The sequence below is a fragment of the Delphinus delphis genome, chromosome 21, assembly GCF_949987515.2.
Source record: "Delphinus delphis chromosome 21, mDelDel1.2, whole genome shotgun sequence".
NCBI lineage: Eukaryota > Metazoa > Chordata > Mammalia > Artiodactyla > Delphinidae > Delphinus > Delphinus delphis.
In genome coordinates, this window is record NC_082703.1 from 32,244,712 (window position 1) to 32,262,529 (window position 17,818).

General features: G+C 36.9%; 1 non-coding gene across 1 annotated transcript; it reads left to right on the forward strand.

The window, feature by feature from the left end:
* Positions 1-16,810: 16,810 nt before the first annotated feature.
* LOC132417777 (small nucleolar RNA SNORD22) lies at positions 16,811-16,931 on the forward strand. Its single transcript, XR_009517929.1, has one exon. It is a non-coding gene; the product is annotated as a small nucleolar RNA SNORD22 (small nucleolar RNA).
* The last annotated feature ends 887 nt before the right edge of the window (positions 16,932-17,818 follow it).

Genomic DNA, 17,818 nt, shown 5'->3' on the forward strand with positions numbered 1-17,818 from the left:
ACATGAAAATTGAGGGAATTTGTTGCCAGCAAAACTTCTTTGCAAGAAGTTTTAAAAGTTCTTAAGTGATAAGGAAAATGATACAAGTCAGAATCTCAGGCTACATAAAGAAAGGAAGAGCATCAAAGAAGGGATAAGCAAAGTAAAGTAAGAACTTTTAGTTCTCTTATTCTTAATTGATTTAACAGACAGCAGTTTGTTCAAAATAATAATGCTAACCATGTATTTGTATATGTATTTATACGTATGTATATATGCATATATCTTATGTATATGGATATATGACCATCTATACTTATACTGAAGTGAAATGAATGACAGCAATGATATATTGACTAGGAGGGAGGAATCAGGATTATTTTGTTATTATAAGATACACAACCTGAGAAGTGGTATAGTGTTATTTGAAAATGGACTTGGATTAGTTTCAAATACACAGTTGATCTTTAAACAACTTGGGAGTTAGGTGCACCAACCCTCCATGTACTCAAAAATCCCCACATAACTTTACAATTGGCTCTCTATATTCAGGGCTTCTCACTGGTGAATTCAAACAACCATGGATGGTGTGGTATTGTAGTGAGTATTCACTGAAAAAAGTCCACATATAAGTGGACCCATGCAGTTCAAATCTGTGTTGTTCAAGAGTCAACTGTATACTGCAAACTCTAGGGCAACCCTAAACTAAGTTTAAAAAAGAAGTATAATCAATATGCTAAGAAAGGATGGAAAATTTAATCCTATAAAACGCTCAACTGAAATCACGAAAGACAGAAAGAGAGGAAGACAAAGATGAGAACAAAGAACAAGGGCAACATATAGAAAGCAGTGGTGTATATGGTAGGTATCAGACCAACTACATAAATAATCCCTTTGAACATCAATGGTCTAAATGCTCCAATTAAAAGACAGATTGTCAGAATGGATAAAAAACCATGACCCAACTGTATGATGTCTACAAGAAACCCTTCTTAAATATGAAGACACATATAGATTAACAGTAAGTGGAAGGAGAAAAATACACCATCTGAACACTAATCAAAAGAAAGTAAGGGCTTCCCTGGTGGCGCAGTGGTTGAGAGTCCGCCTGCCGGTGCAGGGGACACGGATTCGTGCCCGGGTCCAGGAGGATCCCACATGCCGCGGAGCGGCTGGGCCCGTGGGCCATGGCTGCTGAGCCTGCGCGTCCGGAGCCTGTGCTCCGCAACGGGAGAGACCACAACGGTGAGAGGCCCGCGTACCGCAAAAACGAAAACAAAAACAAACAAACAAAAAGAAAGTAAGAGTGGCCATGTTAATTTTAGGCAGCACAGACTTCAAAGAAAGGAAAGTTATCAGGGATAAAGAAGGAAATTATATCATGATAAAGGATTCAATTCTCCAAAAGACAAAGCAATGCTTAACACATATGTGCTTAACAAGAGAGCATCAAACTTCATGAATCAAAACTAATACAACTGCAAGGAGAAACAGATGAATTCACTATCAGTGTTGGAAACTTCAACAACCCCCTATCAGAAATGAACAGATCCAGCCGGCAGAAAATCAGTAAGGACATAATCGATTTCAAAACCTCATCCATCAACTGGATATAATCAATGTCTACAGATTTCATCCAACAGAAGCAGAACACACATTCTTCTCAAGCTCACATGGAGCAATATACCAAGACAGACCACAACCTTAGCCATAAAGTCTAGAAAATGCCATCTAATTTTTAGTCAGAGAAAGCATATTAATGTTTGTATAAGAACAGGAGAGCTGGGGAGAAAGTGAAGCATATTTTCATTATCCTGATTGGTGTGATGGTTTCAAGGATATATACATTTGCCAAAACATCAAATCTGTGACCTTAAATATGTGCAGTATATTGTAAGCCAACTGTTTCTAGATAAACTGTTTTTAAAACTTTTTATACTCTTCAAAATTATTGTAATATGTATCAAAAACAGAACAAAGTGAAGAATATTCTAAAATTCACACATTCAATTACCTTTGTTAGAATACAGAAAAGATAACCATGTTTTTTCTACATTCATTTTTAAAAACATAAATTAAAAGAAAGCAAACTTTTCAGTGCAAGTTCTTAGCCATTACTAAGACAAAGTCAGGTTCAATATATCATATATACTGCAGGAAAGAGAGAGACTTCTTGTTGTTTACCTTTGTATTATAGTACTGTGATTAAGGGGAAAAAACTCTGGACAGTCCTGATACAAATCTCAGACCTACAACTAAATCTAAATATCTGTTTCCTTACCTGTAATTGGTTCAGTGACAGTACTTATGTGGTTTTTCTGAAGATTAAGTTGATACACATAACTTAAAAGAGTTTCTGACACAAAGCAGATGCTCAGAAAAGTCAGTAAATATCACTAATTCTAGAAAATTTATTTTTTGATGATTGGGTTTATGAAATTTTGTTGCTTATATAATTAGTTAAAACATTTATTCATATTCTGCTAATCTTCCATCATCTCTTACACTTGTTATTTTGAAAAGCAGGTACACATTTTTGGGAATGGGATTTAAGTCTAATTTACAATAGATTTCAAATGAACTAAATTTACAACAGATTTTGAATGAATTAAATGCTAAGGTCTGTCACTGAACATTTGCCTCTTTAGGGCAAAAACATCACTTGTAGTCAAACATCATTCAGTGGCACACAAATCTTACTCAAAGTGTCAACATGCAAAATAAAATATGAGACATCTTTAGAATTTTATATACACTAAATAGAAATGATTACACCTATTATTTGATTTATTTTCTAAAATTAGGGTTAAGTGTACTTCTTCTATTATACATTTTTGGTATTTGTACATGATAATTTACATTTTATAATAGTTTTTAAAAAACAATTTAAATAATGGTGGTGATAACTAATTCTTCTGTATCACTTACTAGCTGTCAGGCACTAACTTACATTATTTATGTGTATTTACTGATTTAATCTTTGTAATAATTTTAAAAGTTAAGTATATTACTAGCTCCACTTTACACAGAAGGATATATTGAGGCAGGTAGGTTAAGTTGCTCAAAATCACAGAGCTAGTAACAGGCAGGGTTGGGATTTGACAAATCACTCTCATGTGTCATTACCTATACATTTCTTCATACATTTTGCTATGAAAAGTATAATATGCTCTACCATAATCTATTTATCTATACCTATATTTGTCTAGTTGTCTAATTTATCTCTATCAACATTTCACTCATGTCTTATTTTAAACAATGAAAGTTCAGTAACTGTCAACAATATCCTTGGCACTATGTGAGCATATCTGTATTTATCCACAATCCTCTCCAGCATTTTCACAACATTTGAATATCGTGGTAAATACATGCAGGATGTAAGGACACAAACATTAGTACTACTTTGGCAGTGACGACATTAGCTATTGTACAATCTACCTCCACAGGCTTCAGTTTATGATGTTGACATTGGCATAGATCTCAGCTTCGTCCAAATTTTTAAAACGAATGAAATATTGGTGGTGAGGTTGTGCTGAGGTTAAAGGTAAAGTATATGTTGTTAGATTAAGTGCTTAGCAATTCCAACGGCTATGTGCAGTTTATTTCCCACTGCCTGTGTCATAAACATCTAAGTGTTCCTCTGCAGTAAAGCAGAATTTTTGTTTAATTCTATGGATCCTTCAATGAGCCCCTTCTTTGATAAAGCTCAAATTGTGGAAAGTCCATCTGAACTCTATGAATCCAAGAAAAGTGTTTAAGAAAACTCACGCTCTATGGGAATGAAATATTTGAGGCATGTATGAATTACTAGATAACGTACATTTAAATGAATGGTAATACCTGAAAGAAGTGAAGGGAGGTGAAAATTACCTCCATCTTTTGGCCCTGCTGCTGAGAAGTAAAGAAAACTGACTTTTAAGAACTACTCTACAAATATAAAGTTGATAGAACAAATTTTAAAATCTAATTTATTTTCAAACACATTTTAAATAAAGATTCATGAACAAAATTACTTTAATGATTCTCATACTGGGACCCCGGTGTGCTACACCGTATTCAAGGAAAACTATGCATTATTTTTAATTTTTGAGGGAAATGATTACATCTTTGGATACCCACAAACAACTATTGCTAAGTTTTTGTACTTAACTACCTAGTGATGAGAATTGTTAAGCATTTGTTTTGGCTTCGGGATGCTTTGAAAAATTACTAAAACATTAAGAGGGCACCATGGACCAAGGAAATATGAGTACCTCTGTTTTAGACATGCCCTGTTTTCATTATATTGGAATTTTACCTTTAATGGACATTATAGGGCTAATCTGTTTTTAGTCTGCTAAACCAGAATCTGGCATGTGTACAGTGAGAACTCATTTAAAGGTAACAAGAATTTTCACACGCTTTCCCAATCGTCATACTCTGTTTCCCAAGCAGGTCTGTTTTATCAGGGAAAACATAAAAAGAAATTAATGGGTTCTCTATAGTCTGTTTATTTTCTGTCAACAAAGGGTAAGAGATCAGAAATCATTTTTCAAAATTTTGCTTGTGCAAGGTACTTATTAAAATCCCTCCCCCAAAGGTTTCCACTATTGTCTTAGGCTAATCTTCCTTTTTCACATTTTTTGTTTGTTTATCTTGTATTTTTGCTATTCTACATTTATCTAGATGTTTTGATTTGAATTAATAGCTATTCTTCCAAAGAGAAAATATTTCTTACAGGATATATTTTCATATTCAGCACTAGAGAAATAAACTAACCAAGTCTGTGGCAGAGCAAAGAAACTAGAGTAATATACCCTGTCAGTGAAATTACAAAATCATCATATCATCAGATCCATCTTTAATTACGAAGATTTCTTCGCAGAGCTTAACGTTTCCTAGAGAACTAACTATCCTCTTCTCTTGTACTTTCAATAAATCTCAGATGTATATTTACCTGCATATAATTATGTGACTTCTTAAAGTATTTGAAACAGAGTCGAGATGAATGAAGACCCAAAGCCTCATGATACAAGAGCAAAGTGCTAAGAGGGTCCGCTATTGTAACTACCATGACAACCCCTATCTTTTAATGCTGAAATTCAACTTTCTGCGAGTAGCTACTTTTCAGTTCCATGGGGTGAAACTCAATTTGTATCCCTGGCTGCCGTGCTGTGAAGGAGAATTTCAACGTCCTATTGAGTACTAAGTCTTCTTTTTAGTGTGTTTGCTTGTTTGCAGCATAATCTTTAGACTGACATGCCATAGGATTTCCCGAACTAAACTTTTTGCTTCCCTCTGGAAATGATGAGGTTGGAAGGACAAAACATATTTAGTGTAAGACAAACGAATACAAAACAGAGCCGGGTGTTCTCTGAAATCAAGGACACACAGAGATCATTCCTGCAGAGTATGAACCGTGTATCCAAGAGGAGATGTAAAAGTCCCTTCATGAACCTGTGGAAGGAAGTTGTGCTACTTGGTAAGAATAAAAATAACTAAAGAGAGAGAACTGAGAATAATCCTTCTAGGAAGGATGGACAATTTAGAGTATTTACCTAATTTTAAAAATTATAATCTAGTTATTTAAAAGGATTAATTATAAAAATTTAATTAATAGACCTGGAAAAACATTTTAAGGTAATACCCTGCTCTTATGAAATCTACCATTTAAAAAGGTTAGAGAGGACCTTCAAGACGGCGGAGGAGTTAGACGTAGAGATCACCTTCCTCCTCACAAATACATCAAAAATACATCTACATGTGGAACAACGTCTTCAAAACACCCACGGAACTCTGGCAGAAGACCTCAGACTTGCCAAGAGGCAAGAAACTCCCCACATACCTGGGTAGGGAAAAAGAAAAAAACAGAGACAAAAGGATAGGGACGGCGCTTCCCTGGTGGCGCGGTGGTTGAGAGTCCGCCTGCCGAGGCAGGGGACACAGGTTCATGCCCCGGTCTGGGAAGATCCCACATGCCGCGGAGTGGCTGGGCCTGTGAACCATGGCCGCTGAGCCTGTGTGTCTGGAGCCTGTGCTCCGCAATGGGAGAGGCCACACCAGTGAGAGGCCCGCATACCACCAAAAAAAAAAAAAAAAAAAAAAAAGGATAGGGACGGACCTGCACCAGTGGGAGGGAGCTGTGAAGGAGGAAAGGTTCCCACACGCTAGAAGCCCCTTTGCGGGCGGAGACTGCGGGTGGCAGAGGCGGGGAAGCTTCGGAGAAGCGGAGGAGAGTGCAGCAACAGTGGTGCGCGGGGCAAAGGAGAGAGATTCCCGCACAGAGGATTGGTGCCGACCAGCACTCACCAGCCCCAGAGGCTCGTCTGCTCACCCGCTGGGGCGGGTGGGGCTGGGAGCAGAGGCTCAGGCTTCGGTCGGAGCGCAGGGAGAGGACTGGGGTTGGCGGCGTGAACACAGCCTGCGGGGGTTAGTGCGCCACGGCTGGCCGGGAGGGAGTCCGGGGAAAAGTCTGGACCTGCCGAAGAGGCAAGAGACTTTTTCTTGCCTCTTTGTTTCCTGGTGCGCGAGGAGAGGGGATTCAGAGCGCTGCTTAAAGGAGCTCCAGAGACGGGCGTGAGCCGCGGCTAAAAGCGCGGACCCCAGAGACGGGCATGAGACACTAAGGCTGCTGCTGCCGCCACCAAGAAGCCTGTGTGCGAGCACAGGTCACTCTCCACAACCCCTTCCGCGGAGCCTGTGCAGCCCGCCACTGCCAGGGTCCCGGGATCCAGGGACAACTTCCCCGGGAGAACGCACGGCGCGCCTCAGGCTGGTGCAACGTCACGCCGGCCTCTGCCGCCGCAGGCTCGCCCCGCATCTTGCCCCTCCCCCCACCCGGCCTGAGTGAGCCAGAGCCCCCGAATCAGCGGCTCCTTTAACCCCGTCCTGTCAGAGCAAAGAACAGACGCCCTCCGGCGACCTACACGCAGAGGCGGGGCGAAATCCAAAGTTGAGCCCCGGGAGCTGTGTGAACAAAGAAGAGAAAGGGAAATCTCTCCCAGCAGCCTCAGGAGCAGCGGATTAAAGCTCCACCATCAACTTGATGTACCTGCATCTGAGGAGTACATGAATAGACAACGAATCATCCCAAATTGAGGAGGGGGACTTTGGGAGCAACTGTAGACTTGGGGTTTGCTGTATGCGACTGACAAGCTTCTGATTTTTATGTTTATTGTAGTTTAGTTTTTAGTGCTTGTTATCATTGGTGGATTGGTTTATTGGTTTTGTTGCTCTCTTCTTTTTATTACTTTTTTAAATAATACTTTTTAGTTTGTTATTTTAATAACTTTATTTTATTTTTTTCTTTCTTTTTTGTTCTCCTTTTTTGTCTGAGCCATGTGGCTGACAGGGTCTTGGTGCTCCAGCCGGCTGTCAGGCCTCAGCCTCTGAGGTGGGAGAGCCGAGTTCAGGACACTGGACCACTAGAGACCTCCCAGCCCCACGTAACATCAATTGACAAAAGTTCTCCCAGAGATCTCCGTCTCAATGCTAAGACCCAGCTCCACTCAAGGACCAGCAAGCTGCAGTGCTGGACACCCCATGCCAAACAACTAGCAAGATGGGAAAACAACTCCATCCTTTACCAGAGAGGCTGCCTAAAATCATACTAAGTTCACACACAGACCAAAACACACCACCGGATGCAGTCCTGCCCAAGCAAAAGACAAGATCCAGCGTCATTCAGCAGAACACAGGCACCAGTCCCCTCCACCAGGAAGCCTACACAAACCACTAAAGCAACCTTACCCACAGGGGGCAGACACCAAAAACAACGGGAACTACAAACCTGAAGCTTGCGAAAAGGAGACCCCAAACACAGTAAGTTAAGCAAAATGAGAAGACAGAGAAATACGCAGCAGATGAAGGAGCAGGGTAAAAGCCCAACAGAACAAACAAATGAAGAGGAAATAGACAGTCTACCTGAAAAAGAATTCAGAATAATGATAGTAAAGATAATCCAAAATCTTGGAAATAGAATGGAGAAAATACAAGAAAAGTTTAACAAGGATCTAGAGGAACTAAAGAGCAAACAAACAATGATGAACAACACAATAAATGAAATTTAAAATTCTCTAAAAGGAATCAATAGCAGAATAACTGAGGCAGAAGAACGGATAAGAGCCCTGGAAGAAAAAATAATGGAAATAACTACTACACAGCAGAGTAAAGAAAAAAGAATGAAAAGAATTGAGGACAGTCTCAGAGACCTCTGGGACAACATGAAACACACCAACATTTGAATTATAGGTGTCCCAGAAGAAGAATAGAAAAAGAAAGGAACTGAGAAAATATTTGAAGAGATTATAGTTGAAAACTTCCCTAATATGGGAAAGGAAATAGTCAATCAAGTCGGAGAAGCAGGAAAGTCCCATACAGGATAAATCCAAGGAGAAACATGCCAGGACACATATTAACCAAACTATCAAAAATTAAATACAAAGAAAAAATACTAAAAGCAGCAAGGGAAAAGCAACCAATAACATACAAGGGAATCCCCATAAGGTTAACAACTGATCTTTCAGCAGAAACTCTGCAAGCCAGAAGGGAGTGCTAGGACATATTTAAAGTGATGAAAGGGAAAAACCTACAACCAAGATTACTCTAGCCAGCAAGGATCTCATTCAGAGTCTATGGAGAAATTAAAACCTTCACAGACAAGCAAAAGCTAAGAGATTTCAGCACCACCAAACCAGCTTTACAACAAATGCTAAAGGAACTTCTCTAGGCAGGAAACACAAGAGAAGGAAAAGACCTACAAAAACAAACCCAAAAAATTAAGAATATGGTAATAGGAACATACATATTGATAATTACCTTAAATGTAAATGGATTAAAAACTCCAACCAAAAGACACAGACTGGCTGAATGGATACAAAAACAAGACCCATATATATGTTGTCTACAAGAGATCCACTTCAGACCTAGCAACACATACAAACTGAAAGTGAGATGATGGAAAAAGATATCCCATGCAAACAGAAATCAAGAGAAAGTTGGAGTAGCAATTCTCATATCAGACAAAATAGACTTTAAAATAAAGACTATTAGAAAAGACACAGACAGACACTACATAATGATCAAGGGATCAAGCCAAGAAGAAGATATAAAAATTGTAAATATTTAGGCACCCAACATAGGAACACCTCAATACATAAGGCAAATGCTCACAGCCATAGAAGGGGAATATGACAGTAACACAGTCATAGTAGGGGACTTGAACACCCAACTTTCACCAATGGACAGATCAACAAAACCGAAAAAAATAAGGAAACATAAGCTTTAAATGACACATTAAACAACATGGATTTAATTGATAATTATAGGTTATTCCATCCCAAAACAACAGACAACACTTTCTTCTCAAATGCTCATGGAACATTCTCCAGGATACATCATATCTTGGGTCAAAAATCACACCTTGGTAACTTTAAGAAAATTGGAATTCTCACAGCACTATGAGACTACATATCAATTACAGGAAAAAAAACTGTTAAAAATATAAACAAATTGAAGGTTAACAATACACTACTAAATAACCAAGACATCCCTGCAGAAATCAAAGAGGAAATCAAAAATTACCTGGAAACAAATGACAATGAAAACACGATGACCCAAAACCTATGGGCTGCAGCAAAAGCAGTTCTAAGAGGGAAGTTTATAGCAATACAATCCTACCTGAAGAAACAAGAAAGATCTCAAATAAACAACCTAACCTTACACCTAAAGCAATTAGAGAAAGAAGAACGAAAACCCCCAAAGTTAGCAGAAGGAAAGAAATCATAAATATCAGATCAAAAATAAATGAAACAGGAATGAAGGAAACGATAGCAAAGTCATTAAAACTAAAAGCTGGTTCTTTGAGAAGATAAACAAAATTGATAAACCATTAGCCAGACTCATCAAGAAAAAAAGGGAGAACACTCAACGAATTAGAAATGAAAAAGGAGAAGTAACAACTGACACTGCAGAAATAAAAAAGATCATGAGAGATTACTACAAGCAACTCTATGCCAATAAAATGGACAACCTGGAAGAAATGGACAAATTCTTAGAAATGCACAACCTGCGAACACTGAATCTGGAAGATATAGAAAATATGAACAGACAAATCACAAGCACTGAAATTGAAACTGTGATTAAAAATCTTCCAAGAAACAAAAGCCCAGGACCAGATGGTTTCACAGGCGAATTCTATCAAACATTTAGAGAAGAGCTAACACGTATCTTTCTCAAACTCTTCCAAAATATAGCAGAGAGAGGATCACTCCCAAACTCATTCTACGAGGCCACCACACCCTGATACCAAACGCAGACAAGATGTCACAAAAAAAGAAAACTACAGGCCAATATCACTGATGAACATAGATGCAAAATTGCTCAACAAAATACTTGCAAAGAGAATCCAACAGCACATTTAAAGGATCATAAACCATGATCAAGTGTGGTTTATCCCAGGAATGAAAGGATTGTTCAATATATGCAAATCAATCAATGTGATACACCATATTAACAAATTGAAGGAAAAACACCATATGATCATCTCAATAGATGCAGAGAAAGCTTTTGATAAAATTCAACACCAATTTATGATAAAAACCCTCCAGAAAGTAGGCATAGAGGGAACTTTCCTCAACATAATAAAGGCCATATATGACAAACCCACAGCCAGCATCATCCTCAATAGTGAAAAACTGAAGCCATTTCCACTAAGATCAGGAACAAGACAAGGTTGCCCACGGTCACCACTATTATTCAACATAGTTTTGGTAGCTTAAGCCACAGCAATCAGAGAAGAAAAAGAAATAAAAGGTATCCTAATCGGAAAGAAGAAATAAAGCTGTCACTGTTTGCAGATGACATGATACTCTACATAGAGAATCCTAAAAATGCTACCAGAAAACTACTAGAGCTAATCAATAAATTTGGTAAAGTAGCAGGATACAAAATTAATGCACAGAAATCTCTTGCATTCCTATACACTAATGATGAAAGATCTGAAAGAGAAATTAAGGGAACACTCCCATATACCACTGCAACAAAAAGAATAAAATACCTAGGAATAAACCTACCTAAGGAGACAAAAGACTGTATGCAGAAAAGTATGACACTGATGAAAGAAATTAAAGATGATACAAACAGATGGAGAGATATACCATGTTCATGGACTGGAAGAATCAACATTGCAAAAATGACTCTACTACCTAAAGCAATCTACTGATTCAATGCAATCCCTATCAAACTATCACAGGCATTTTTCACAGAACTAGAACAAAAAATTTCACAATTTGTATGTAAACACGAAAAACCCCTAATAGCCAAAGCGAACTTGAGAAAGAAAAACGGAGCTGGAGGAATCAGGCTCCCAGACTTCAGACTATACTACAAAGCTACAGCAATCAAGACACTATGGTACTGGCACAGAAACAGAAATATAGATCAATGGAACAGGATAGAAAGCCCAGAGATAAACCCATGCACTTATGGTCACCTTATCTTTGATAAAGGAGGCAAAAATATACAATGGTGACAAGACAGCCTCTTCAATACGTGGTGCTGGGAAAGCTGGACAGCTACATGTAAAAGAATGAAATTAGAACACTCTCTAACACCATGCACAAAAATAAACTCAAAATGAATTAACGACCTAAATGTAAGGCCAGACACTCTAAAACTCTTAGAGGAAAACATAGGCAGGACCCTTTATGACATAAATCACAGCAAGAAACTTTTTGACCCACCTCCTAGAGAAATGGAAATTAAATAAAAAAAAACAAATGGGACCTAATGAAACTTAAAATGTTTGCATAGCAAAGGAAAACATAAACTAGACAAAAAGACAACCCTCAGAATGGGAGAAAATATTTGCAAATGAAGCAACTGACAAAGGATTAAACTCCAAAATTTACAAGCAGCTCATGCAGCTCAATATCAAAAAAACAACCCAATCCATAAATGGGCAGAAGACCTAAATAGACATTTCTCCAAAGAACATATACAGATTGCCAACAAACACATGAAAGGATGCTCAACATCACTAATCATTAGAGAAATGCAAATCAAGACTACAATGAGGTATCACCTCACACCAGTCAGAATGGCCATCATCAAAAATCTACAAACAATAAATGCTGGAGAGTGTGTGGATAATAGGGAACCCTCTTGCACTGTTTGTGGGAATGTAAATTGATATAGCCACTATGGAGAACATTGTGGAGCTTCCTTAAAAAACTAAAAATAGAACTACTATACGACCCAGCAGTCCCATTACTGGACAAATACCCTGAGAAAACCATAACTCAAAAAGTCATGTACCACAATGTTCATTGCAGCACTATTTACAGTAGCCAGGACATGGAAGCAACCTAAGTGTCCTTCAACAGATGAATGGATAAAGAAGATATGACACATATATACAATGGAATATTACTCAGCCAACAAAAGAAACGAAATTGAGTTATTTGTAGTGAGGTGGATGGACCTAGAATCTGTCACACAGAGTGAACTAAGTCAGAAAGAAAAAAACAAATACCGTATGCTAACGCATATATATGGAATCTAAAAAAAGCAAAAATGGTTCTGAAGAATCTTGGGGCAGGACAGGAATAAAGATGCAGACATAGAGAATGGACTTGAGGACATGGGGAGGGGAAGCATAAGTTGGGACGAAGTGAGTGAGTGGCATTGACATATATACACTACCAAATGTAAAACAGATAGCTAGTGGGAAGCAGCTGCCTAGCACAGGGAGATCAGCTTGGTGATTTGTGACCACCTAGAGGGGTGGGATAGGGATGTGGGCGGGAGATGCAGGAGGGAGGGGATATGGGGATATAAATAAATAATAAAGCTGATTCACTTTGTTATACAGCAGAAACTAACAGAACATTGTAAAGCAATTATACTCAACTAAAGATGTTAAAAAAATTAAATAAAATAGAGGGTTAACGGAAATAAATAAATCCACACATACAAAAATAAATGATAAAATTTTAATATGAATAGAATGAGCGGCATATATTTACTATGTGTAGTGGTTATTTTTGGTTTAAGGGGTGGTAGACAGAGGAAATAAGGCTTTATTTTATATTTTACTCTTTAGTGTCCTATGAATTTTTGAAAGATGATTAATGATTTTAATGTCTTACAAATTTTCACAGCAGTTTGATTTTGATTGATCTGTGTATCCACTTTAATCTTTTCTATATATAACTTGATAATTACAGGTTATAAAAAATATAGCCTCACCTATAAAATTTCCTAGTGGAATTTATTTCTTAACATTTTCTTTGACTACCTAAGAGATTATTGTAAATTATACATGCCTGTGTATTTAGATAAAGAAATCATTTTATTATCTTTGTCAAATAAGTTTGCCTGTATAATCCTTTCCTCTATTAAATGCTTTCAAGTTGAATTCTATTTAATCTAAAAATATATCTGTATCTGCTTTCTTTATTATTTTATTTATTGGCTATTTTACCACATGAATTCTAATGTCATTTACTGTTTTTTTGTTGTTCTGTTTCTCACTGACAGCTAGATTTCCTTACCTAGTTTTAGAATCTGTGTCTTCTAACTGGAGAAGTTAGTCCATTTAAATTGACTATTATAACTGATATTTTAACTTCCTTACTATCATTTTCTATTGTTTATTTCTTTAATGGTCTATGTCTTTTTTCTCTATTGTGGCTGTTTGTTGTTCTTGTATGCTATTCATTCTCATTTTAGTTCAATAAAATTCTTACTTAAAGTCTAACAGTGCCAAGGAATAAACAAGTTCTGATTATTTTTATCCTTTATTTGAAGCAAGAAAAGTGTTTAACCTTAGTCCATCAATAATCTTCAGCCTTTCCCATTATACTCTTATAAATGTAATCCAGTTTTATGGAATTAATTTAATATTAAAAAATTTAATATTACTCATTTTCCAAAAATGATTGTTTACCTTCTGTATTTTATTTTTAAATCATAATCATATCAGGCATTGTACTTTGCTCCTTTATTACTATGAAATTCCCTTCTTGAGTCCTGGGTATTGATTAATTTCTTAAAGACTAATGTTTGTCCCATTGGTAAAACCTGTCTCATTGATAAAAATCCCCTACAGAAAAAGACCAAAGAAGTAACTATACTTTCTATTGTTTTCCATCCCAGAAAGCATAATAGGAGTGAAAATTATTTTAGTAAGGACAGAATAGTTATAGGTTACTTTCTTTTTGAACCTTGGACATTACATATACTCTGCTATATATAATTATGGTGTTTTTCATTAATTCTGTCTAAAACTTGGTGAACACTTTTTTTTTTTGCAGTATGTGGGACTCTCACTGCTGTGGCCTCTCCCGTTGCAGAGCACAGGCTCCAGACGCGCAGGCTCAGCGGCCATGGCTCACAGGCCCAGCCACTCCGCGGCATGTGGGATCCTCCCGGACCGGGGCACAAACCCACGTCCCCTGCAACGGCAGGCGGACTCTCAACCACTGCGCCACCAGGGAAGCCCGGTGAACACTTTTGATTAACTACATCTTTGTTCTCTATTTTCTTTCTTCCCTCTCTTTCTTCTCTCTCTCTTTTCTGTCCTTTATCCCATCCCCATAGACTCTATCCTTCCTCTCTGTGATTTCTCTATGTATTTCCTCCATATTTTGAATTTCTGATATTGGTTCTTTATAAGAAACCAAAGAAAAATTTGTTTTTCTCCATCCAATAATAGTTCTGTATGACCCCTAAATAAATGCATTTTTTTCTAATTCAGTTTATGTTTCCTGTCATCTCTAAGTTAATATTTGCCTCTATGTCACCCTTTTATTTTGGCTCTCAGCTATTATTTCATAGAAACCACTCCTATATGCATCTTTTTCTTAAGAAACCAGGCAGATATTATTATATGTTTTTCTGATTCTATTACAAGGTCACTTTAAAAGTTGTGCTCTTTTGACTCCATCCAGTGCCAGCATTTGGTGCATATTTAAGGTGGTTGAAAGCCCTTGTTGCGAAGCCAGCTACTTCCTCCTTCTTAGAACAAAACCTCAAAGTCATTTGGATGGGACTACACCTTACTTTAAATCTGACACTTAACAGACTTCTGTGTCACACAGGTGCTCTGGATGAATTTTTGTATTTTCCTGCTCTGTCGGCTTATCTTACTTAACTAGGGAGTTAAGAGTTTTTCTTTCAATACATTACACATCAGTGTTAAAAACCACACACACATCCCAAAATACTCATTTCCCAACTACGTTCCTTGTATGCTGTTCCCCTGCTTGAATTTCAGGCACTGAAAATAAAATTTCAGGCGTTGAAAGAAATAGAAATATTTCTTTCTATGTTTCTTATCCACAATTAAGACTTTGTTCAGTCAGCATTATATGTGGATGATAGTAGCAACTTTTCTTGTCAATAAAGTGAATTTTTCTTAAAATTAAATTTAGAAGATGGGAATTAATAAAACAGAAAATTTCGGAACATGGGTGTTTAATTCAAGAATGTGCTCCTCACTCCCTTTTTATCAGTTAAAAAGAAATATAATCTATAGGCTTTGCTAACCTCTTCAGAAAGGCACTGTGGTATAGGAAAGGACACAAAATTTAGAATCAAGGAGACTTGGAGTCTAGACTTGGTTCTGCATATATTTGCTATATGAATCTGGGTCAGTATCTGACCTTGATGATCTTCAGTTTATTCACTGTCACTCACATTGAACTATGAATTTTTACACTAGAAAATCATGTAAGTACTTAGTAGAGTACTTAACAGTCAATTAATCTTAGCTCTTATTAGCTGACACTAGTTATGCAATATTGTGCATCTTTGTATATATTTTAATGGAACATTTGAAGAACACTTGATATGTATGCCTAGTGGATCACCATTTTAAGAGAGCAGTTAGCAGTCATGCATATGACATGCTTTATTTTGATGTCATAATGCTTCATGGTGGCCAAGTGAAATGATTTCACTAGAGGTCAAATCAATTCAGTCAAGTATGAGTTAATGAGTTGAGTTTTCTCCTTAAAGTAGGGAGTAAATAAATGTGATATACTTCTAACAATCTTATATGAGGATTCACTCTCATAAACAAGTATTTACATTGAAATCATGATTAAGTTTTAATTCTGAATTAACAGGAGGAAATAAATATAGAGAATCCAGAAAATACAAATATGTGTTATACTCCACACCTCCAGTGTTTTGAATTGTGAGTGTATATGTGTGTATGTGGGTGTGTATGTTGTTATAAATATGTGGGTGAGAAACATCTAGTCTGTTTAGTTGGGGAAACCTGAGAAAGAGTTATACAAACGTTTAGGTTTTGAAAGTAAGGAATATTGAGAGGCATTAATTAAAATATACATTATTTATCAAGAGAAAAACAACAGTAAATGCTCCAACTCAAATATAGCTCCACATGCTTCAAGTCTTTGTGGATACATTTAATGTGAAAATAAAGATGTGAAATCATGTTCTGTACATATTATATTTATAGAGATTTTATTTTTGCAATTGGGTAAATCAGTCATGATTATTATAGGCTTCTGTTATACTTGGAGTTGACATAAGACTGGATTGTAAGGGAGTTAGTTTCTTCCAAGGCTTATGGTTGAAATCCCAGTAGCTATCACCAGATATCATACTGTGCTGTTTCGGATTGTTAATGAAGAAACCATGTGGGTTACATCAGTGATAAATGTGAAGTATAGTAACTATTCAATTAACTTATTTTTTACTGAAAATTAACTCTTTATTAAAATGACTTTAGTGTGCATATACATGTATGTGTGTGCATATATACACATGTGCATAGTAACATATACTAGCTTATTACTAAATGTTAAGAACGTATGTTAAAACCCGGTGAAGAAACAGTCACACATCTTACCTCCCATCCTAGTCCCAGAGCCTGGGTGAACCCACTGGGGCTGGCTGGAGGAGGGGAGGCAAGTTTGTTTCAGAGGAACTGTCTGAGAGAGAGCAAGGACCTCCAAACACAGGAAAGGAAGAAAGAATCACTTTGTGAAAAATCAGTTATGTATCCTTGTCCAGGTCTGGAGAAAGAACAAGGCGCATATAATGGAATCCAGCTCTTAGAGGATGTTTTGTCAAAAAGAGGATTTTCAAGTCATTCTTTGTAAAACTTACCTGTTCAAATTAGCATACACTCATTTCAGCCTTTCTAAATATAGTTTTATTTTAACTTTCAAAAAAAAGAAAAAGAACATACTGAAGGTGTATGGTGTAGTATTAGCGTATCTCTCCTCCCCAAGTACCTACAAGAGTACATTTTCCTAGTTTATCTCACAATTTTATGATATCCAGTTACGTGTGATACTATTCCAGTTTAATTTGGATATATTTTCATAAAATAAGTTTTTGAATGTTTGAACCTATCTATACCGTATGAAAATTAATGCCAAATACTCATTTGCTTTGTCACACACAATAACTGAATTTTCAAGAAATTTTTCACTTTTGTTTTAAAAAATACTAAAATCAAGAGTTGGTTGTTAATGTAAGTATCATCTTTATATCTCCTAATGAAATTAATAACACAAATTGTTTTAAAAATGATTATAAAACCACTCTACTGGTGTAAATTGTATAAAGGAGAAGAGCTTCAGGTTAGAGGAATAATGATTTGTGAGTCACATTGTGAGAAAGACGAAAGCAGTAATAAAATCCTAGAAGGAAAAGTCACAGGCACACAGGGGACGCTCTGCGCAAAGAGGGAGCCAGGTTGGTGTGGCTCTTAAAGATATTTCTCCATGGGGATTATTGATGACAATAACTCTCTGTTCTATATTGATTTCTGACATGTCTATCCCTTGAGTCCTGCAGCCAGGAAAGGAAATGGTTTACA